Source organism: Pleurodeles waltl, chromosome 8 (assembly GCF_031143425.1).
Source record: "Pleurodeles waltl isolate 20211129_DDA chromosome 8, aPleWal1.hap1.20221129, whole genome shotgun sequence".
NCBI lineage: Eukaryota > Metazoa > Chordata > Amphibia > Caudata > Salamandridae > Pleurodeles > Pleurodeles waltl.
The window spans coordinates 1,384,782,784-1,384,803,860 of record NC_090447.1 but is presented as its reverse complement, the minus strand read 5'-3'; the positions used below and the strand labels follow the sequence as shown (position 1 = coordinate 1,384,803,860).

At 43.2% G+C, this 21,077-nt stretch overlaps 1 protein-coding gene across 3 annotated transcripts in view; it reads right to left on the bottom strand.

Moving 5' to 3' along the window:
• Window positions 1-18,207, bottom strand: part of CWC15 (CWC15 spliceosome associated protein homolog) — a 163,598-nt gene extending 145,391 nt beyond the window's left edge. For 2 of the 3 annotated variants that reach the window (XM_069202413.1, XM_069202412.1), the window contains exon 1: window positions 18,076-18,207. The gene's annotated coding sequence lies outside the window, so the exon portion shown is untranslated. The remainder of the gene's footprint in view (window positions 1-18,075) is intronic. The other variant, XM_069202414.1, reaches the window with a different exon arrangement.
• Window positions 18,208-21,077: the final 2,870 nt, after the last annotated feature.

The following is a 21,077-nucleotide window of genomic DNA, read 5'->3' as shown; positions in this document are numbered from 1 at the left end:
TCAGAGGCCGGGCCACCCCTCTAAGTCCTTGCTCTAAATCTTCGCTGAGGCCCTCCGTGGCTTGGGCACACCAGCAAAAGCAGTATCGCCCCAAGACCTGGCTTTTTAATAGAGGTGAGGTAAACGACTGATGCTCTGGGATTGAAGAGTTACTGGGCGTGCTCTGCAGCTTTTTCAGAGGAGGGAGATAAGGTAACATTGAAACCAAAGCAAGAATGGGCAGGCGGAAGGGGGTGCCTTCGCAAACCAACTGTAAAATAAATCAAACTTAGATGGCTTTTTACAGAAGGCAGTTGGCACCTTAGATGAAGAGATTGAGCTGGCTGAGCGCCGTTTATCCACTCCATCGTCTCCAATCTCTACAGTTCTTACTCTCTCTTTCCCTTCTCTACCTCAATCCTCCTCCCGGCAGCCCCAGAGCATGCAACCAATTTTGCCTGCATTCCCAGATGCCCGCCCAAAAAATATCCAGGATACTACTACTGTAACCTCGGATGAAGCAATTTCAGCAGACCCAGCCCAGCGGATTTTGGATTCCCCAGCGAAAATATTTGTACCTGACTTAGAACCTCACCCGAAAGGGAAAACAAAGCAAGGGGGGGGTCAATCCGAGGAACAAACGAGCCCGTACTACGAGTTCGGGCTCAGAAGTCAGGGCCTACAGCTCTACAACGCAATTAAACAATGCTGTTGGCCAAGTGGCGCTCAACCGAAAAATAGAGCATATAAGGGAGGAGCTCACTATGAGATTGCTCCCCATTGAAACTCGTCTTCAAGCTATTGAGGCCAAACTTGGAGGACTCTGTAAGCCCCCTCCCTCTGATGATGACCTGAGAGATAACATTCAATTGAATAACCAATTCACTATCCTGGGCCATCCTCCTAGTACTAATGCCAGGACCATTCCTAACTCGGTGGAGGGACCCCTGCCACTTAAGAATTGTTGTGACTGTTGTTGTCAACCGGAGGCTGGTCAGAGAGCCAGGTCCTTAATAACCCCAGTGGTTGACAGTTCTAAATCCATAACGCCCACAGATACATCTATCGGGGAACCCGAAGGAGCAGTTTTAAATTCTAATATTTGTGTATCAGAGTGGTCTTGGAATATAGCAGAACTTATTTGGGGATCCAAGGAGATAAGTTAAATGTTTTACATTTGCCCCCAGAATCCTGCCCATATGTCCTTGTTATTTCAAATGTTCCAAGACTACAATCTAATAGACTGGACTCTGATGAAGAGCTAAAAAACAAGGTCATACATTGGCTGCATGTTAATGCTAATTTTGAATTTCGTATGGTACCCTCTATTTTAATGGTGAGGAGGGTGGGCTGGGTGGGTCTGTTGAATAAGACAGGAATGGGCGATTGGATTGTTGTTAACTTTGATTCTCCTGTATTGGTTCAACAGTTGTTTTTAAATACGTGTAAACCTGGCCCAGTAGCAGATGGAGTTTCTTTGTGCAGGCTTGCGTCCTTTTATCCCCCAGTAACTAAAGTTGTTCGTAGCAGGACGACATCAGTTTTCAGAGATCCTCCACGCTTTCAACCACAACATAATTATCACTTAAAGCGCAGGAATTTTTTACCCTCTCTTAATGATGTAGATTGACTTAAAATTTCGCAGGGTCCCCCTGAGGTTCTGAGGAACAGACTAACTATTAGGGAACACACTACTTTTAGTGCTAACGACCAAGGAGGTTTCACAGCTGGCATCCCAGAGGGAACTTTGATTCCAATTATGGATTCCCCGGATTCAACTCAAATCATAATGTGAACCCAGAATGATGAAAGGCCCCCGGTTACCAGCAGGAAAGATGCTGACTCTGAATTTTCTGGGGAGAGTAATGTAACTAGTGACCATGACCGGGGACTATTGGAGAGTCGTTCTTCGATAGACCAAATAAGTAATATGAATCCTCTGAACCCTTTAAGTAACCCATCTAAGACACCCCAAGTTATACCGGAAGTCTTGAATGATGTACCTAAAGTTCAAGTTGATATCCCAGGGAAAGTTCTCTGCTGGAACATAGCAGGTCTAGAGCGTAAAATGCAAATCCCTGATTGGGGATTTATTTTTATTTTTTATAGATGAGCACACACGATCTGCTTGTTCCAAGAGACATGGGCTTTGGAGCCCAAGTTAAGACACGGCTTCAAAAGTTATTGGGTCCCACCCCTAAGGCAACTTCCGGGAGACCTTCTGGAGGGTTACTGACTTGGGTTAGCTGTTCCCTTAAGTGCCAGATTGAAGAGATGGACACGGGCTGTGTCGACCTGCAAGGCCTGTTATTGACAACTGTTATGGAAAAAACCCTATTACTTTTAAATATATATTGCAGAAGTGTGGGGAGCAATTGCGTGTCTGACGCTTTGAGGGCCTTAGATAACATTTTATTCTGTAAATCTGCTTCTCACTATATTATAATTGCCGGGGATTTTAATACGACTTTTGAGCCTCATCCAATGGCCCAAGAACTTTATGTAGAAGAGGACATTTACTGGGGCATCCTGCAGCTATCTTTGAATAAAAGTATTAGATTGAGTAGATCAGCTTACCAAATAATTGGTAGCACACTTGTATACGGTCTCTGTGCTTGTAATGGCCGTTCATGCTCAGATGCCACACCCCGCCATACTTTCAGGCGGGGAGCCCACAAGAGCCATATCGACTATTACCTACTGGACATTCGCCTGTGGGGACATATCATCGATATGGCAGTAAAGGAACACGAAGAAAGCGACCACAAACCATTAGTCTTAAGTATTAGGGGTCTGTTGTACTCATTAGATGCCTCTGAACCGCAGGACTATGTGCAGCAGCTCGCTATGACTAATAATAAACGTAATATCAAGTGGGACACCGTGAATTCATCATTGGGCTCCCTTACATCTATATATAGCCTATTAATAGATCGAATGGAACATATGCTCCGCTCACCAGAGGACGGGGATAGGCTTTTGGCCGCACATATGGAACTATTTAACTCCCTCAAAAAACACTTTATTAAAGAGTCAGTTGCCAAGCAAAGGAATAAAAGTAGTGAGAGATGGTTTAACCACTCATGTAAGGAAGCTAAGCTCAAGTTATTGAGGGATCTGAGAATGGAGATTAGAGAGCCTATCAGACAATCCAGAGAGCGCTACAAGCAGGAGTTTATTGAGGCCCGTAGAAGTTGGGAGGAAGAAAGGTGGGCTGCGCTTTTGGACTCGCTAGAGCAAATGATACCTCTAAGTTCTGGAAGCTGATCTCAAATGATAGCGGAGAATCTTGGCCCCTGCCTGGTACCTCGATCCTCCCTGTAACATGGACAAAACATTTTGGGTCACTTTATACAGGGGTGGACGTTCCATATTCAGGGGTATTGGTGGAAAACGGGAAACTCGATTCACCCCCAATCCAATTCACCGTAGCAGAAACCAGGGCAGCAATAACTTTTTTGAAGTGGGGCAAGGCCCAAAGTCTTGACAAAATTCCTGGCGACCTTTATAAATCAAACCCTGATATTTGGGCCCCCTATTTGAACCTGGTTTGTAATGCGGTCGCCGCAGGAGCACCCATCCCCTGGACATGGAAGGGAGCTGAGATAGTCCCCCTTTTAAAAAAAGGTAGTCCTAATGACCCCTCTAATTATCGTCCAATCTGTCTACTGGACAACTTACAAAAACTCTTTGCAAAACAGATTCTGTTTCGCCTTGAAAAGTGGACTTGAGAATGGGGATATTTCGGATCTTCAGACCAGCGGTTAGCACAATAGATCAGGTTCTGAGCTTTTTGGCAATCAAATGGAAGACAGTGGATGTTGGAGGTGGGAATCTATATGTGATTTTTGTTGATCTGAGAGCGGCTTTTGACTTGGTCCCTAGGAATAAACTCTGGCTGACATTATCGAATATGGGTGTCCCGAAGGCCGCTTAGCTCTTCTAGCTTGACTTCATGAAAACACTTTTGCTCAGATTAGGTGTGGCAAAGACGGTGAACTAACATATCCAGTTGCTATTGAAAGAGGTGTCAGGCAAGGTTGCGTTTTAGCTCCGACCCTCTTTCTTTTATATATAAATAATTGCATTAAATATTTAAACAACTGTATCAATGATTCACCTAAATTGGCAGGAAAGAAAATTCCAGGTCTGCTTTATGCGGACGACACCATTTTATTAGCCAAAACACTTAAGGGACTGCAAAATCTGGCTGATCAATTCTGTCTTTATTGTAGAGATTTTGACTTGGAAGTTAATGTTAAGAAAACCAAGTTGATGATATACAGTCCACGGAAGATTAAAACAAAAGTGACTATTTTAATGAACACTACTCCTCTGGAAAGGGTTGCGGAGTATGATTATCTGGGAATTAGATTAATGGACTCGGGTAGCTGGGATGCGGCCGTTAGAAAAGGGAGCCTCACTTTATGTCGCACAGCAAGAAGTGTAGTTAGTCCACCTTTAAACCCCACTTTTGAAATATATAAAGTTCAAGTTCGAGGTGCAGCACTGCATGGGGCAGAGCTCTGGGGGTTTTATAGACAGTTGGATGTTCTACAAACCAAAGAGAATCAGCTTATTCGAAATATAACTTGGCTGGGGAAGAGCACGCCACTAATCCCTCTTAGATTTGACCTTGGAATAAATAGCATTAAAGATACAGTAGGCTTGAAACCCCTCTTATCCTGGATACGTATATGGAAAAAGGAAGAATTGGCTCAATTTCGAGAGGCAATTAAAGATCTTACAAAGTTCCAGTGTAACTGGACTAAGGTTAGCTGGTTAAGGGAGATGAAATTGGCTTGGGACAAACTGGCTCTCCCCCTTTTTTGGGAGAGGCCGGAGTTGATTCCCACCAATGCCATCCCATTAGTTAAGCAAAGGTAATGGGAGAAGGTCAGTGAGGAGACCCTCCTTAGTAAAGTGGTGGGACAATTGACTTCAGAGTTTCTGATGGTCAAGCACAAACCAAGGCCAGAACAGTTTTTGGATCTTGCCATACCTGCCCATGCACGTGCCCTATTCCTTCAATCCAGATATGGAACCCTACCGGTTAATAGTTTTACCGCCCATTGGCCGAAAAATAGCTCAGTGGCCAATAAATGTTCATATTGTAATTTACGCGAGGAAACTAACGAACATGTTTTGTTCTTCTGTCCTCTATAAAAAAATCCAAGAGGAAGATGGATTATTCTTCTCTGTAAAGTTTTATCACTACATGATCGAGCTAACGCCTATAGAATATGTAGATACGACTCGTCCACACTAGTTGTAAGTGCGGTAAAGAAGTTTTTAACATCAGCGTGGTCTATTCGCCGTAGGACTACCACAGTGCCAGATTTTTAACCCCCTCTGTGCCCAGGACGTAATGGTGACATCCTGAGGCACAGTGCTCGTGTGCCCAGGACGTAACCATTACGTCCGGGGCACAGAGCCCAGAGGGAGCGCAAGCCCTTCCCCTTCCACCCTCGACCCCCCACCCCCTCTGTGACGTCAATCACAGAGGCCTCCTCCCATCGTGCTGGAAGCTCAGCTTCCAGCGCGATCGGAAGAGAAATGCAAAGCGTTTCTCTTCCGATCACGTGGAGGAGGCCGGAGAGGCTTCAAAGGGAAGGAAAGGAATTTCCTTCCCTTTGAAGTCTCTCTGAGCATTTCAAAAGCCAGATTGTAAAGCAACCCGGCTTTTGAAATGCCCACTAGACACCAGGGATTTCTATTAAAAAAGGAAATTGGCATGAGGGAGCGACCCCTTGGGCAAGGGTCACTCCTAGGGGGAGTATTTTTTAAGGACTTTTCTGCCCTCCCCGGGGGGAAGATCGGCCTATTATTAGGCCGATCTGCCCCCAGGGGGGGCAGAAACCTCTAGGCACCAGGTTTTTTTTTTTTTTTTAAAGAGGTGGGCAGCAACCCCTTAGGCAAGGGTCTCTCCCCTAGGGGGCAAATTATATTTAGGCCATTTCTGTCCCCCTTGGGGGCAAATTGGCCTATTTTTATGAGGCCAATCTGCCCCATAGGGGGACAGAAACCACTAGACACCAAGGACTTTTTTTTTTCTAGTGAATTTCACGCAAGGGGAGCGACCCCTTAGGCAAGGGTCGTTCCCCTGGGGGGCAAATTTATTTTAGGCCATTTCTGCCCCCCTGGGGGGCAGATCAGCCTATTTTAATTAGGCGATCTGAAACCTCTAGGCCCCGGGGATTTTTGTTGTTGTTTTACAGATGGGGAGCGACCCCTTAGGCAAGGGTCGCTCCCCTGGGGGGCAAATTGTATTTAGGCCATTTCTGCTCCCCTTGGGGGCAGATCGGCCGTTTTTAGGTCAATTTTGCGCCAATGTCACGCAAGGGGAGCGACCCCGTAGGCAAGGGTCGCTCCTGGGGGGGGGATTTATTTTAGGCCATTTCTGCCCCCCCTGGAGCCGGCTGAGCTAGAGGCCAAAATCCGCAGGTAGGCACTTTGCAAAAAACCTCTGTTTTCTGTGAAAAAATGTGATGTGTCCACGTTGTGTTTTGGGCCATTTCCTTTCATGGGCGCTAGTCCTACCCACACAAGTGAGGTACCATTTTTATTGGGAGACTTGGGGGAACACAGAATAGCAAAACAAGTGTTATTGCCCCTTGTCTTTCTCTAAATTTTTTCCTTCCAAATGTAAGGCAGTGTGTAAAAAAGACATCTAGTTGAGAAATGCCCTGTAATTCACATGCTAGTATGGGCACCCCGGAATTCAGAGATGTGCAAATAACCACTGCTTCTCAACACCTTATCTTGTGGCCATTTTGGAAATACAAAGGTTTTCTTGATACCTATTTTTCACTTTTTATATTTCAGCAAATGAATTGCTGCATACCCGGTATAGAATAAAAACCCAATGCAAGGTGCAGCTCATTTATTGGCTCTGGGTACCTAGAGTTCTTGATGAACCTACAAGCCCTATATACCCCCGCAACCAGAAGAGTCCAGCTGACGTAACGGTATATTGCTTTAAAAAATCTGACATCGCAGGAAAAAGTTACCGAGTAAAACGTGGAGAAAAATTGCTGTTTTTTTCACCTCAATTTCAATATTTTTTTATTTCAGCTGTTATTTTCTGTAGGATGTACACAATGACCCTTTGCTGAATTCAGAATGTTGTCTACTTTTCAGAAATGTTTAGCTTTCTGGGATCCAGCATTGGTTTCTCACCCATTTTGGTCACTAACTCGAAGGAGGCTGAAAGCACAAAAAAAATAGTAAAAATGGGGTATGTCCCAGTAAAATGTCAAAATTGTGTTTTCCAATTCAAGTCTGCCTGTTCCTGAAAGCTGGGAAGATGGTGATCTTGCCACCGCAAACCCTTTGTTGATGCCATTTTCAGGGGAAAAACCACGAGCTGCCTTCTGCTGCCCTTTTTTCAATTTTTTTTGTTTTAAAAAACTAAATTTTCACTGTATTTTGGCTCATTTCTTGGTCTCCTTCAGGGGAATCTACAAAGTCTGGGTACCTCTAGAATCCCTAGGATGTTGGAAAAAAAGGACGCAAATTTGGCGAGGGTAGCTTATGTGAACAAAAGGTTATGAGGGCCTAAGCGCAAACTGCCCCAAATAGCCAAAAAAAGGCTCGGCACAGGAGGGGGAAAAGGCCTGGCAGCGAAGGGGTTAACACCATGAGGAACTGTAGGATCACTGGGGACTTACAGACAGGCATGTCCTTCGGGAGGTTTCCCCTACATCAGGTGTTTCCATTTTATGGTCTTAATCACACTATTTTTTTTTTATTAGATTTTATTATTATTTATAGTGCTAAAATCTGGATAATAAGTAGCATCTGTGCAGGCTTTTGTGCTCGAATAGTTTTATACGCTTACCATATATTTTATTTTAACTTACTACGATTGGTGATCTAATAGTTCATAAAAGGAGATTACAGGAATGAACTGAAGATCGGATTTTAGGCTAAGTGCCTTTATGAATCATAGGAAGCTTTCCCTTTTTATATCTATGAATTGCTGTCTGTATGATTGTACTTAATTGGTCTTTATCTGGTTCGACTAAAGAGACTTACTGTAGCCTGCCCTCTTAGGAAGTTACTCAGAGTATAAACAGTTCTGATCTTCTTGTGGTGCTTTTCGATAGTAGACTCCATGTATTACACTTTATTTTTATACTATATTTTTGTTCAAGGAGGAGTCAAGACAACTTTAATGTTTGCCAAAATGTGAATTTACATGGATGCATTATTCTTATCTAGTAACAGTGTGACTACGATCCTTTGTGTAGCAGTTTTACACTCTGTGGGGTTTAGCAGAGAAGCCCAAATGTTTTTACTAGGGTTGAGCAGGAATGCACACGAATCTATGATTTTTTTAAATTCTGAGTCTATTTGTATTGGACATGTTTTTAATTACCCTTTCTTTTTGTAGTTCCATGAGTATTTGCTTTTATTATGTGCTTTAATGGATTGTGAACAGCCGAATAAAGTCTTTACTTACTTATTATGGTCCCCATCTTTCAGTAATGACTCAGTTGGGAGGGGTGTGGGATCCCAGATTCCAATAATTATTCTGCGGGGGTCCCTTTGTGTCGAGTAATGAAAAAGTGGGGGTCTACGGAAGTCAAAAGGTTGGAAACCACTGCCTTAAGGGATCTATACAAATGACCCCTTGCAGAATTCAGGATTTTCTGTACCTTTCAGAAATTAATAGTATTAAGGGATCAGCCATGGGTTCACCTGTTTCCACTAGATACTGAAAGTACGTTGGAACCACAAAAATTAGGAAAAATGTAAAACTTGTGGTAAAAAAATAAAAATAAAAATCACAACCCTGATTGTTCCGGGAAGCTGGGGAGATGGTAATCCTAGCAGAGCAAACTTTTTGTTGATGCCATTTTTAAAGGAAAAAAAATATTTTTTTGCACAGTACATTTCCCCTCGCACCCAAAAAATAAATAAATAATAACAATAATAATGTAATAGGTTGGCTATTTTCTAGGTTTCTTCAGGGAAATCTACAAGCACTCGGTACCTTCAGAATCCACAGCTTTTGAAAACAAGTATTTGCAAAGCAATAGGTCTCACGTTTGCTCGAGTTAGCGCTATTAGCGTTGTAAATTCATAACTGGACTTTTCTTGCCACATAAATTGAAAATGAAACGTAAAACAGTTGGCATAAGCGAGCTTATCCAAAGCACCATGGGCGCGAAGGAGTGGCATAAAAAGAAAAAGGAGTTTGCTTGCAGTCAACGTTATTGGCAAAAGTGCAATTATCCATGTAACAGGGTCGGTGTCCACGGAGATAACAAAACCTCCCCAAGAAGGACAAACGTAAAGCATTTTCCAATAACAGCAAAGGATTTCTGTAAGGCAACCCCACGAACGAGAGATAGTGATGGGCGTGCACTGGGCGTGGTTAAAAGCCCACAGATATATTACAACAGGTCAAAGCGCTGAGTGCTCGACGTAAAAAGGACTCAAATTTGGCATGAATACCTTTGTTGAAAAAAATAAGATATGAAGGTTTAGAAGCAAACTACCCCAAAATCCAAAAAAGGGCTTAGCACTGGGAGGGAAAGGCTTAGCAGCCAAGTGGTTAAATCAAGCACCAACGTTCCAGAACACCATAGCGGGGACAAAGACAACCTAAAACTAAAGACCAGTTTTAAAAACTATTTGGGAAGCACAATAAAATAGGTATACCTTTTATTACAAGTTTGTGTACTGCTTACTGAAACCGTTTGTTACACAAACTTTTTTATTGTGGGAGTTACAGTGAAGAGTGTTTTGCTACACAAAAGCGTTGTTTACTGGTTAATAACATTTTGAATGAGATCTGCAAAACGCGTATAGTTCCCTTAACTGAGCTTTGAATAATATAATACCTTGTGTATGCAAGTGCATAAAAAAAAAATGTGAAGATGGTGAGAGTATGCTGACACAGAACGTGCCGCAGCATTTGTATTTCCTTGCTAGATAATTTATCCAACTCTGCTGCATAATTTGGTCCTCCGCTACTGTATAATTCCAGTGTCCCTTTACATAGCCGCGAATGAACATCTTCCGAGTGCAAGATGGCAGCCTATCCCTCATTACATCCCTAATAACTGTACAGAAAAGATACACTTAGTTTCTGTCACAGGTGCCCTCTGGGTAGTACCCGTGTGTGGTGGTACACAGACAACAATGCAGCATTCAGGAAGCAGTAAGGGTATTGACCAAAGCAAGAATAAAGAAAACAGTCCAACCCAGGAGGATGGAAATGTCAACTTTTAAAAGCACACAAGCTACACCTGACTGTATTCTGGGCAACTACCTCTGAGGACACTGTACTAGGCCATTCCTGAAATTGGAGCAGAGAATACTTGTATATGCAAAGGCTGGACGACTAAGCCAGATAAACTGCTGAAGTTCTGCTCACCAGCCCTGCTGCTAGCCATACCTGTATGGAACTCCCCCCCCCCCCCCCCTCCACACACCACACACACACACACACATTCGGCTCAAGGAGCACAGATATGGATATTCTGAGGGTCCACAGGCCCCTCGAATTCTCACTACAGAATAAAGTTGGGATGCACAAGAACAATCCAACAAACTCAAGAGAGCCAAGCCACGATCGACTGGAAAGCACTTTTAAATGTGAGAACAGTTGATTGTTTTCACCTTATTGGGAACAATTCCCAACTTCTGCTTTCAAAGTACCCACTAATCGTCATCAGACATGGCACAGAGCAAAAGGTCTATCAGCAAAGGTCCATCAGCAACCTAAGTGACCTGGGTGCCGGAAAGCGTCTGTGGATGCGTTTTGCTGTTGTGGGCTCACAAATGTATTTCCCTGAGGGTATGTCCCCAAAACTCCTTAGCTGGCAGGATCAGTATTTCCTACAAACAAAATCACTGCTTCTGTGTTGATTAAACCTTTAGGTCGCGAGATATCCAATGTTGAAGGGAATCTTGAAACCCTACTTTTAGCTTTTACTGTCAACTTGCAACTCTGAAGAATGAAAAACTTCATATTGATGTGTTAATTTTAAATTGAGATTTTCCTCAAGTTGCACCAATTCTATTATATGCATATTATAGATTTCCTGCCATCGGTTGAAAATTGCCCGTTTCCTATGAGAGGGAGTGACGTACCACACACAGAGAATATTTTTGCTAAGGGAATCTTTAATAGTTCACATTCACTAAAGGGGATTGGTTTTCAGCAGAATGGTCAGTCAGATCTCCACTTCTAGGATAACTTCTGTTTTGCATGTGAATACTTGATTATGAACATCACAGTATCGGGATGCAATTGCGTAGAGTCTGTTGCTACTTTATTTATTTTTTAATGCTTTGTTTACTGCACTGTGAGATTTACTGTGCAAATATATGTAATTTGTTTTAAATATGCAACAGCACTTACTGGATATCCAATCCTAATTGAAGCTTGAACAATTGTTTTATACTAGATCTAATCTCAAACTTCACACTACGTACTTCGAGCTAGGCCTTAACTACTCATACAGTCCACAAGGGAGGCTCCACCAAGGAACCCTCTCTTCCACACTGCTAGAATTTCCTAACAACTACACAGATATGTGAAAAGGTATGACATTTAGGGCCACGTGTACTAAACACTGGTTGGAAAGTACTGATCTCAATTTACGATCCGTATTTTTGCAACCAGTGTTGTATTTTATGAAAGGTCAGTTCACACACACAGAAAAAAAAAATCAAATCATGATTCAACGTATCTCGAATATTAACAAGATAGGTTGAAAATTGATACCCACTACAATTCACTGCCATCACAGGAATGGTAGGCTGCTTGGGACAGCAGACCATCATGTCAATAACTGCCTTTTAAAAAAATGCTAACTTTGTTTTTATATTGCAGGCCGTTGTCTTTAAAGAAAGCGAGAGTGCATTTAAAAAGAAAAGTTTGTTTTTTGTTTGTCTAAACAAACTTCTTTGCTTTCCCAAAACGGAAGGGATCTGTCTCCTTGGGTACCCATTACCTTTTCAGAACGGGTTACCTTCTTTTTTAAAGCGTCAGTAAAATATATATTTTTTGCGACTGGATTTCAGTCGTAAAACATTGATACGTAGCATAACAATTTAGTATTTAGAAGCAATGCATACGGCATGCCCCTTCCATTTACCGAATCGGTACCCAGTTCTAAACACATTTAGTGATTCAGAAACACTTTTCAGAATTGCTAAGTGTGTTTAGTACATAGGAAAGGTTTTAGTATTTGCAAACCCTCTGAAACACCAAACTGGAGTGTTTGTGAATGCTAAAAATCCTTTGTACATCTGGCCCCTGGTTGCTGTTACAGAGCGTTGAAATTGGAGGAAGCAAGTAAACACCAGTAATGTGGTTTCATGTGAGACCAAGCAGGTCTATACTCATAAGATATGCAAGTCCCTGTCCTGTAGTGGAAGATGGGAGGGAACCAAGCTAAGAAGTGAACTAAGAAAAAAGCTAATTCACCCGTTTCGGAGTGGAATTAGTGGAATAACCATAAGCACCTTGAAGATTCACTGCCTGCATGAATAAATAGTTGCTGGAAGTTCACAGTGCTGGGAGTGCTTGCAGTTTGTAGATCACAAACGGTTGGCAATTCACTCTCATCTCAAACAGTTCCAAAAGAACCTTCAAGATTGCCTTGCCAACGTGAAACTTTATGAAGTAAGACCACAGCTCACCACAGCTTCATAATCCATTCCAACCTCTCATTCAAAACTCATGTCATCAGAAAACCACGACTTGATGCCAACTCACAGTCTTTCATGAACAAAAACCACATATCCCTACAAGAAATTCAGAAACACGGTCAAAGCTCTGGTCCACTCCCATATGAGCTGTAACAACACACTGCTCAACAGCGGTCTTGAATCCACTCCCACAAACAAAAAACTATTGTACATGCTGCACCCACCTTCAGTGGCGACTGCCGCAAATCTCAAGGAGAGGGGCCAGGAGAGAGGGATTGGGTGGGGGTGCAAATTAAAGAAAAACATCCGCGTTGCTCCACTGGTCTTCTACCAGCACAGGCTCCCCAGCAATCCTGATGCTGCTTATATGCTAAACATAGCATGTAATCAGCGTCAGGAGTGGTCTGAGCGGCTCTGAGTGCCACTCAGCCACAAGCCAGGGGGCTGTGCTTTCTCTCCAGCCCGGCTGTGTATACAGCTGGTTTAGAGAAACCTAAGTGAGCATGTGTGTTTGGCCAGCCTCAGACCGCCTGCCAAACACATGTGCACTTAGTGCACACTCCCCTCCCTCCCATCTCCAACAGCCCAGCCCAGCCCCGCCCCAAGCACACTGCTGGCTGAGCCAGCAGATGAAAGGTGTTTTTTCTTTCACCTCCTGACATAGCCAGGGGGGTGAAGCTCCTTTGCCATTGCGAAGAAGCTGCCCCTGCCAAACATATTAGAAACACACCGGCTGCATTGCTACACTCGAATTTCAAATACCTCCTACAGTACCTATATAAACACACCAACAAAGAGTGCATTCCCAAACTAACTTAAAATCATAACTTCTGGGTGGGGGTCAATGCAATACGATTAGCCACAGCACAGTCAGGCTTAAAGCAAAGAAGTGTACAAAAGAAAAGGCTTATACAGCTGTGCATCAAGAACATCACAGGATATCCCGCATCATAACAGGCTTACTCTAGCACTACTCTAATTCATAAAATAATTTAAGACATCTCCTCTCATCCTCGTCACACACTGCCTATCCAACTCCCTCCAACCATCCTCTACGGAAATGGACACAGACATTCCATTTTCCTCAAGTGTACAAAACTTCAAAGCACACCCTATGGTCCGTGCAAGCTCTCTATTGTTCTTTAACATAAGTTTTACACCAGTGCATGCATAATAATTTGATTTCACGCATTACATCAAACTCAACCCAACCATTTCTGAAATTATTTTATTAAGTGTTGTTAACCAATTTAAAATGTATTCCATTTATCAACATTGAAAGGATGGACTGACGAGTTTGCCGTGTTAGGATTCAAACACGTGACCTCTGCTCACAGTAAGTGTCAGTAGTGAGGACAAAGCTGACTGAGACATCTTATAGGCTTACAGATATACATGACTGAAGAAAGAGCAAATTCTAAATCTCCTTAAACACTGCTTCCATACACACACTTTTGTTAATGTCCGATTTAGTCTATAATGGTAATCATATTTAAGGAACTATGGAATGAGAGAAGACCTAGAACTGCCAACACAGAAGGAACTGTTCTCCAGCTGCCTCAGTAAGAGCAACGTGCTGTATCAATCCTTGGTACTGCACTGTTCCACTTTACACAATTTGCAGTTTTTGGAGGCTGCAGGTAAGCAGGGCCTTAAATGTAGTTCTACCTTCAGGCACATTCATTACCAGAACACAACATGGACCCCTTTTTGAAGGATCGGCCCGGGACCATTTCTGGCTACGATATCATATTAAAAGGTGTAATGTTGAAGTGATAGGCTGAGGGGCATGGCCCGGCGGGGAGTTGAAAGTGAAAAAAAGTCTGCTTGCTCAGAAGGATACTAAAACTACTGGGCACCTAATAACCTACTAACAAGAGCTTAACAAACGCAGTTTTGATTTGGTTGACTACCGTTTGACACAAAAAAATTATAAAAGAGGAAGGCCTCAGTTTGAATGTAACCTATTATGCCATTAATGCAACCAAAAAAAAAGTTTATTACATTGTCATGTTTGTGCCATTGGTATTAAGTGATCTGTACCACAAAATTAACGTTATGTCATGTTGTTGCAGTCATAATATGTGGAAAGTGAAAAGGTCTCAAAATATAAGTGGTTTGAAAAATCAACACATGGCAGTGGCACCAATGTGTGCCATCCAGGGCAGTGTTTTAGCCCAGATCAAACTCCTTAACCTTGAGCCTACTATACAGCAACCAGAGATCTTGCACAAGTCTTCTCCAGGAAAGCCTTTTAAAATATATATATTATATATCGAGGGCACAGTGAAACTCCATTGTGAAGCTTGATGCACCCAAACTCTATATGCAGCAAGGGTTCCACTCGCAGATGAACTGAAAAAGGGCAGACATCAACACAGAACCAAGAGCTCTTGGGCTAAAATCTCAACATTCATATGAATGCAGTGTCAGGAATTAATTGCTAGCTGAGAGGAAATGTTGACTGTGTACAGACATCAGAAGCCCTTTGGTACAAAGTAGTTAGTTTGAATTCATATTCTTTTTACTTTACAAGGACAAGTGGTTCGAGGGGGAAATGAAAGAATGGATGCACCAGCAATGACACACCCAACAAGACAGCCCTCAACCTCTACAATACAGTTGAGAGAATCGAAGAAAAAGGCCAATCAAGCTCCAATAACAATGAACTCTTCAACACTGCCAAGGAATTCTCCGTCCTCTCATCAGCAACAAACAACATTACCACCTCACAGGAACTCTGCGAAAACCTTGCAAGCTTCTTCTACGACAAGATTGCCAACATCCACATAAACTTCAAAGCCCAGCCCAAGACCACCGACTTCTTAAGGCAACACAACTACTCCGCTAACACCACAAACTAACGAATGGAGTCAGATCACCCTCCTCATGACACTGCCTCCAACGTGAACTCTGTCCACTCAGAGACCCAAACAACCCATGCCCTCACCACATCTTCAACCTATGGGAAGTCAGAATCAGCCACGTAAGCAGGACCTTGTTCAACTCCTCAATTACTACAGCCACCTTCCCCGAGAACTGGAAACATGCAGAAGTCAACATCCTACTAAAGAAACCAGTAGCAGACCTCAGTGAACTCAAAAACTACTGACCGATCCCCCTACTCCTGTTCCTGGCCAAAGAATAAGAAAACGCCATCAACTAACAAGTGTTCTCAGATCTGGAATGGAACCTCCTACTCGACAATCCGGATTGTGAAGCAATCACAGCACCAGGATAGCCCTCATCTCCGCTCATCACGAGGCTGCACAACATAGGAATCCAAGGAGCCGCTGTCCGATATAGCACCACGTTTATAACCGGAAGAATGAAAATAGTCTGCCTTCCCATATTCACCTCCGAACCCAAGGAAGTGATCTGCAGAGTACCCAAAGGATCCTCGCTTAGCCCCACCCTCTTCAGCAACACAACTTATATGACACCTCTAGCCAGCATCATCAAAACCCACGGACTCAACATCATATTGTGTGCCAACGACAACTCTTCCTCTCCCTCTCTAAAGACAACACCAAAACCAAGTTCCACAACTGCATGATAAATGTCGCCAACTGGATGAAGAACAACTGCCTGAAGCTCAACACCAACAAGACAGAGGTACAGATCGGAAAGAAAAGCTCCCCATGGGACACATCCTGGTGGCCAACTGAACTCGGACCTACTCCTACGCCCATTGATCACGCTAGGGACCTAGGCACCATTCTGGACAAAAAGCTAACCATGACGACTCAGGTCAGCTTCAGCCCTTCCTCATCTTCTGCATGCTTCGAAGACATTCAAATGACTAGCCCAAAGCTGAAGCACACTATCACCAAGGCCCTCATCTCCAGCCGACTGGACTACAGCAATGCTCTACACAGGGGTCACAGCTCACCTCCTTCAACTACAGACCATACAAAGCGCCACAGGCATACTTGTCTTGGATCTCCTTAGATGAACCCACTTCACCCCCTACCTCAGGGAACTCCACTGACCCCCTGCACAGAAAAGATGCCAGTTCAAGCTCCTGACCCATGCATACAAGAACCTACACAACTGCAGCCCGGCCTACTTGAACCACCACCTGAACTTTCATCAGCCCACCAGACACCCCAGCTCCACTTCCCTTTCTCCAACCATCACCCCTCATGTTGGACGTAGCAGATCCAGATCCTAGCAGCGAAGACATGGAACAACCTACCCTTTCATCTCCGGACCACCCTATCTCTTTTAGAGTTCCGAAAGTCCCTTAAGACCAAGCTATAAGGCTATTCAACTAGACCCTGCCAGTGCCTGGATATCATCATGGATGACAAGAAGCAGTCTACACATCTACTGATTGCCAGATTGGCTAATTACAGCTTTTTATTTTGTGAGTTTGATGCTTTTACAAACATGTTGTCTTGTAGTTAATATTGATGTTTTACAATAATTATTTTAACTCAAGAAACATATCCAAGTAGCCTGAATCACATCAATGAAAGAATAACTGATTCCTGGGTGCCCGCCAGCGACAAGTTATCGATGGAGTACATACGAATAGAAATGCTATAAAATAACGTAAAGAATACAAACTATGCGAGAAGCGCAATGCTACTTCTCAAGAAGGTGCTAAAACAAAAAATTATTCTCTGTAAATAAACACCTTCTGAGTTACTAGCCGCGCTTATTTCCACCCACCTCACAAAACAGACTTCAGATCCCATCCAGTTTAAAATACCAAAAGCGACAAAGTGTCCTTAAAAACGTATCCTTAACATTCCTTGGTAGAGAGCCCATTATCATGCCCAGTACCAGTGTTGCAAATGCCAAACTTCAATGTATCTGACCAGTGTTTCTACTACAATACGCTTAAATAATGTGCTACTTCACACCTGTGTTTAAATATTGCTTAGATTTGAAATCCCATCAACACCCTGTTAATATATAGGTTAATTTAAATCAGCATTACTGACCCAACAGGTTTTAAAATCCACCATCTGCCACAAATTCGATTCAAAAGTCCCTGACACTGCTTTCATCAATGAAAACACTATAATCTTTTTCACGCTGACCAGGGATACCCAAACCTACCCTGAGGTGAGGCGCGATCCCCCAGAGACTTCTGGGCAAAGGGCCCCCCTACAAACCCCATGCGCGTCATGAAAACACGGAGCCCGTGAATGTAGTAGGACCGAGGACCCTTCCCGCATCAGATTCACGTCCCTTGCTGTAAAATCAATATAATGCAACCCGCGGGTAAGGGGCAGCTCCGAGACAAGAAGCACAACATAGCAGAGGCCGACCAGCCACAGGACGAGTGTACATCACCTGCAAGGGAAGCAGTCGGCCGACAGCACAAGTAAAGCAGAAATAAAGGAGAGCAACACGCTGCCTTGCTGTATAAACCTCAGTGCAGCCTGCGAGGGGTGCAGTGTACTCACTCACCAGGGAAGGGGTGCGGCGGCCCTGCCGGCGGAGCTCAGCTCTCGCCCCAGCTGGTAGGGTGACCACTGACCACAAGGATGGGGAGCTCCGGGCTCCGCTCTCTAACTCGGCGACCAACTATGACGTCCTGCGGAAGGGAAACTAAGGACAGCGCCGACATCGAAGAGGGACTAGATCGCTGTCCCATCAGTGGCGGCCATATTGCGCTGGTGATAGTCTTTTGGAACGACTTACATTCGCTTGAAACTCAAGTGTCACTGGTCCCAAGAACGCTCCTGAAAGGGCTAAGAATACCAATATAAACTTATCCTTGTGAACATTTGAAGTCCAAAGGGCACTGGGTCCAAACAGCAGGCGCAGAATGGCGATTCCCCTGTTGCTATGAAGCCAGAGAGTAGAATTGATTAAAGAGACGCAGGCTAGCAATCCCTCCTCCAATCCCTTATGGTACATGAGAGTACAAAAAATATATGAATGCTGTTTTAAAAAAAAAAACAAATTAACAAGTGCTAACGCGTCCCTTTATGTTAATTTTATACACATCAGGACTCGTTTTAGGCCCATGAATCTTTTGACCCAGTGGTGAGACACCGTAGAACGAGATAACTGATCAATATGTCAAGCAATATGTCAATGACGTTATCAACATATATCACCACAATATACTTTACTTTAGATGAAGTCATTTATTAAACTGTCAACGCAACCATGACCTTTGAGCCACGAATAACCACACCTTTATTGTAGTTTTTGTGAATTTTATTCCCTATTGATTACAATCTAATAATAGAAGTGTCAATCTCAAAACCAAGAAACATATGAGCAAAGTCATAACACGACAGCTATAATAAGACTTCAATAATGCAAAGATCACAAACATAAGAGCACCAATGTAAGATAAGCATAGATCAGAGTGCATAGAGTATCATATACGTTTCAGTTCAGCATAGCACAATGTCAGTCACGTCTATTTGTGTCAGTCAAAGTGATCACCTAGCCTAACCACTAATTAGCATCAGCATGTTGGGCTTCATGCAAAACAATTTGAACACAAATTTAGAAAACGTCTGACTAAGGTCTCTATCCAAAAATACAGCAGTTGGTACCTAGAAAGGAAAAGCAAGCAGACAAGTTATGATAGTATTGTCATAATTACCCTCCTAAGAGTAAGTCAGCATACAGGATCAGTCTTCGTCCTCAGGACATCAGTTAGATCGCCGACAGTCTATTTCATCTAAGGGACAGGGGACACTTCCCTCATAAGGAGGAAAAGTGTAAAGGGGGCAGTCTATGGATGAGGATGGTTTAGTTTAAGTCTCAAATCACCAAACAGAGTGACAGAGTTTCTGGATGCAATCAATATAATTCCCTACCTAATTCTACTGACCCGTCTGTGTCATGAGTTTTTATCCCATTTTCACAATACATTCCCCCCAAATTCTATTGGATAATAGCTATACCCCACTATCTTTAGCCTATCAAATTATACATTAGGTAATCCAAATTGTCACCCCACGATAATTTATAACGCTTTGATTGGTCTTTGTAATTGACGTCTTCGTAGGTGGCACATCCGGAGGGTGTCATCTCCTTGGCATGTTCCTTGGGTCAAAAGTTCTCCAGTCCGTGATTGATTGTCCTTGAATATTTCTACAATTGTTGCAAAACGTATAAAACTTATACTAAGACAGCTAGCATGCGGATGGGAACGGGCAAATCTTGCAACATAAAACAAAGGAAAAGAACACATGCTGGGTCATGGCCTTTTAAGAGTCAGCACACTTGGAAAACAGAAAAATATGCTTTAATATGAGAGTTACACGGCTAAAACTTCGACTCACGCTAATTTAAGGCCTATGGGTTTTTAATACAAATGCAATATTCGTAAGCGTTATTATGTTCAATTAATCATGGTGCAAGCAATTATTTCTTATATTCGACATTAGTTTATGTGCACAGTAGTAACTTCACACTTATAATCATGTTAAGAATACATTTAAGCAAATAATATTTTATGATCGTTTTTGTATGCAGCATCGTTAGATATAAGCATTTCACATCTAATATATGTAATAATTAAACTACGCTCTCTCACAAGTATATCTTTAGAGTAATTGTTATGGCAAATATCATAAGTTAGCATACATGCCTACCATCCTCCAGATTCAGGCGGAAGACTACTGATTTCAAGACTAGTCCCCAGCCTCCCGATTCCTCAGCCCTGACAAGTGCCACACATCTCGCAATAGAATAACACATTTTTAGTCATTTTCTCACATTACCACAATGCCTAAGATTGTCACGCAAAAGAATTATGTCTTGAGGTGCAATAAAACCACATAGTTCCAGTTTCTCACTTTACTAGCTGAGCTTCGAGTACTGTTTATCAAAGGCCACAAGATGGCTCTGGTGTACAACAGGAGATATTGCCATGTTCCTCTCGCCATGCAGACACCAGGTGGGAAGATGCAGAGCATGTTGCACCTGCCAGCCACACACACAGGTACGGGTGGTTGGTGAGCACACTGCAGACCCTTCACTTCCCCCTGGCTCTTGTTGTGCCCCAGGGCACGCGGTCCCAGAGACAGAGTTTCTTCTTGCACCAATCCTCCTCAGCATCGCAGTTCCAGGGCCCCAAAGTCCAAGCAGTGGTTATCGGGTAGATGGCAGCACCCAAGGGAGATCTGGTGCTCAGGGAGGGGGCCCCATGCATGCCTCCTCTCCATAGACCATTAATCAAATAACGATATGCTGACACCCAGCAGGTTGGCCCTCCCTGGCGGAATGAAGAGAAAGTGTGGGGTGCAATGCACCTGAGGTTACAGGGTGCTTCCAGCAGTTTTAAGATCTTCTTAGAGTTTCTCATTGCTCAAATGGATGTAATTTCTGATATTTATATGTTTCACTCATCTTCATTGCTTGATTTTGCTGGCACAAAAATGTCGCTCAGAATTGTTGAAATGTCACTCATAATTACACTGAAATTATGAAAATGTCACACA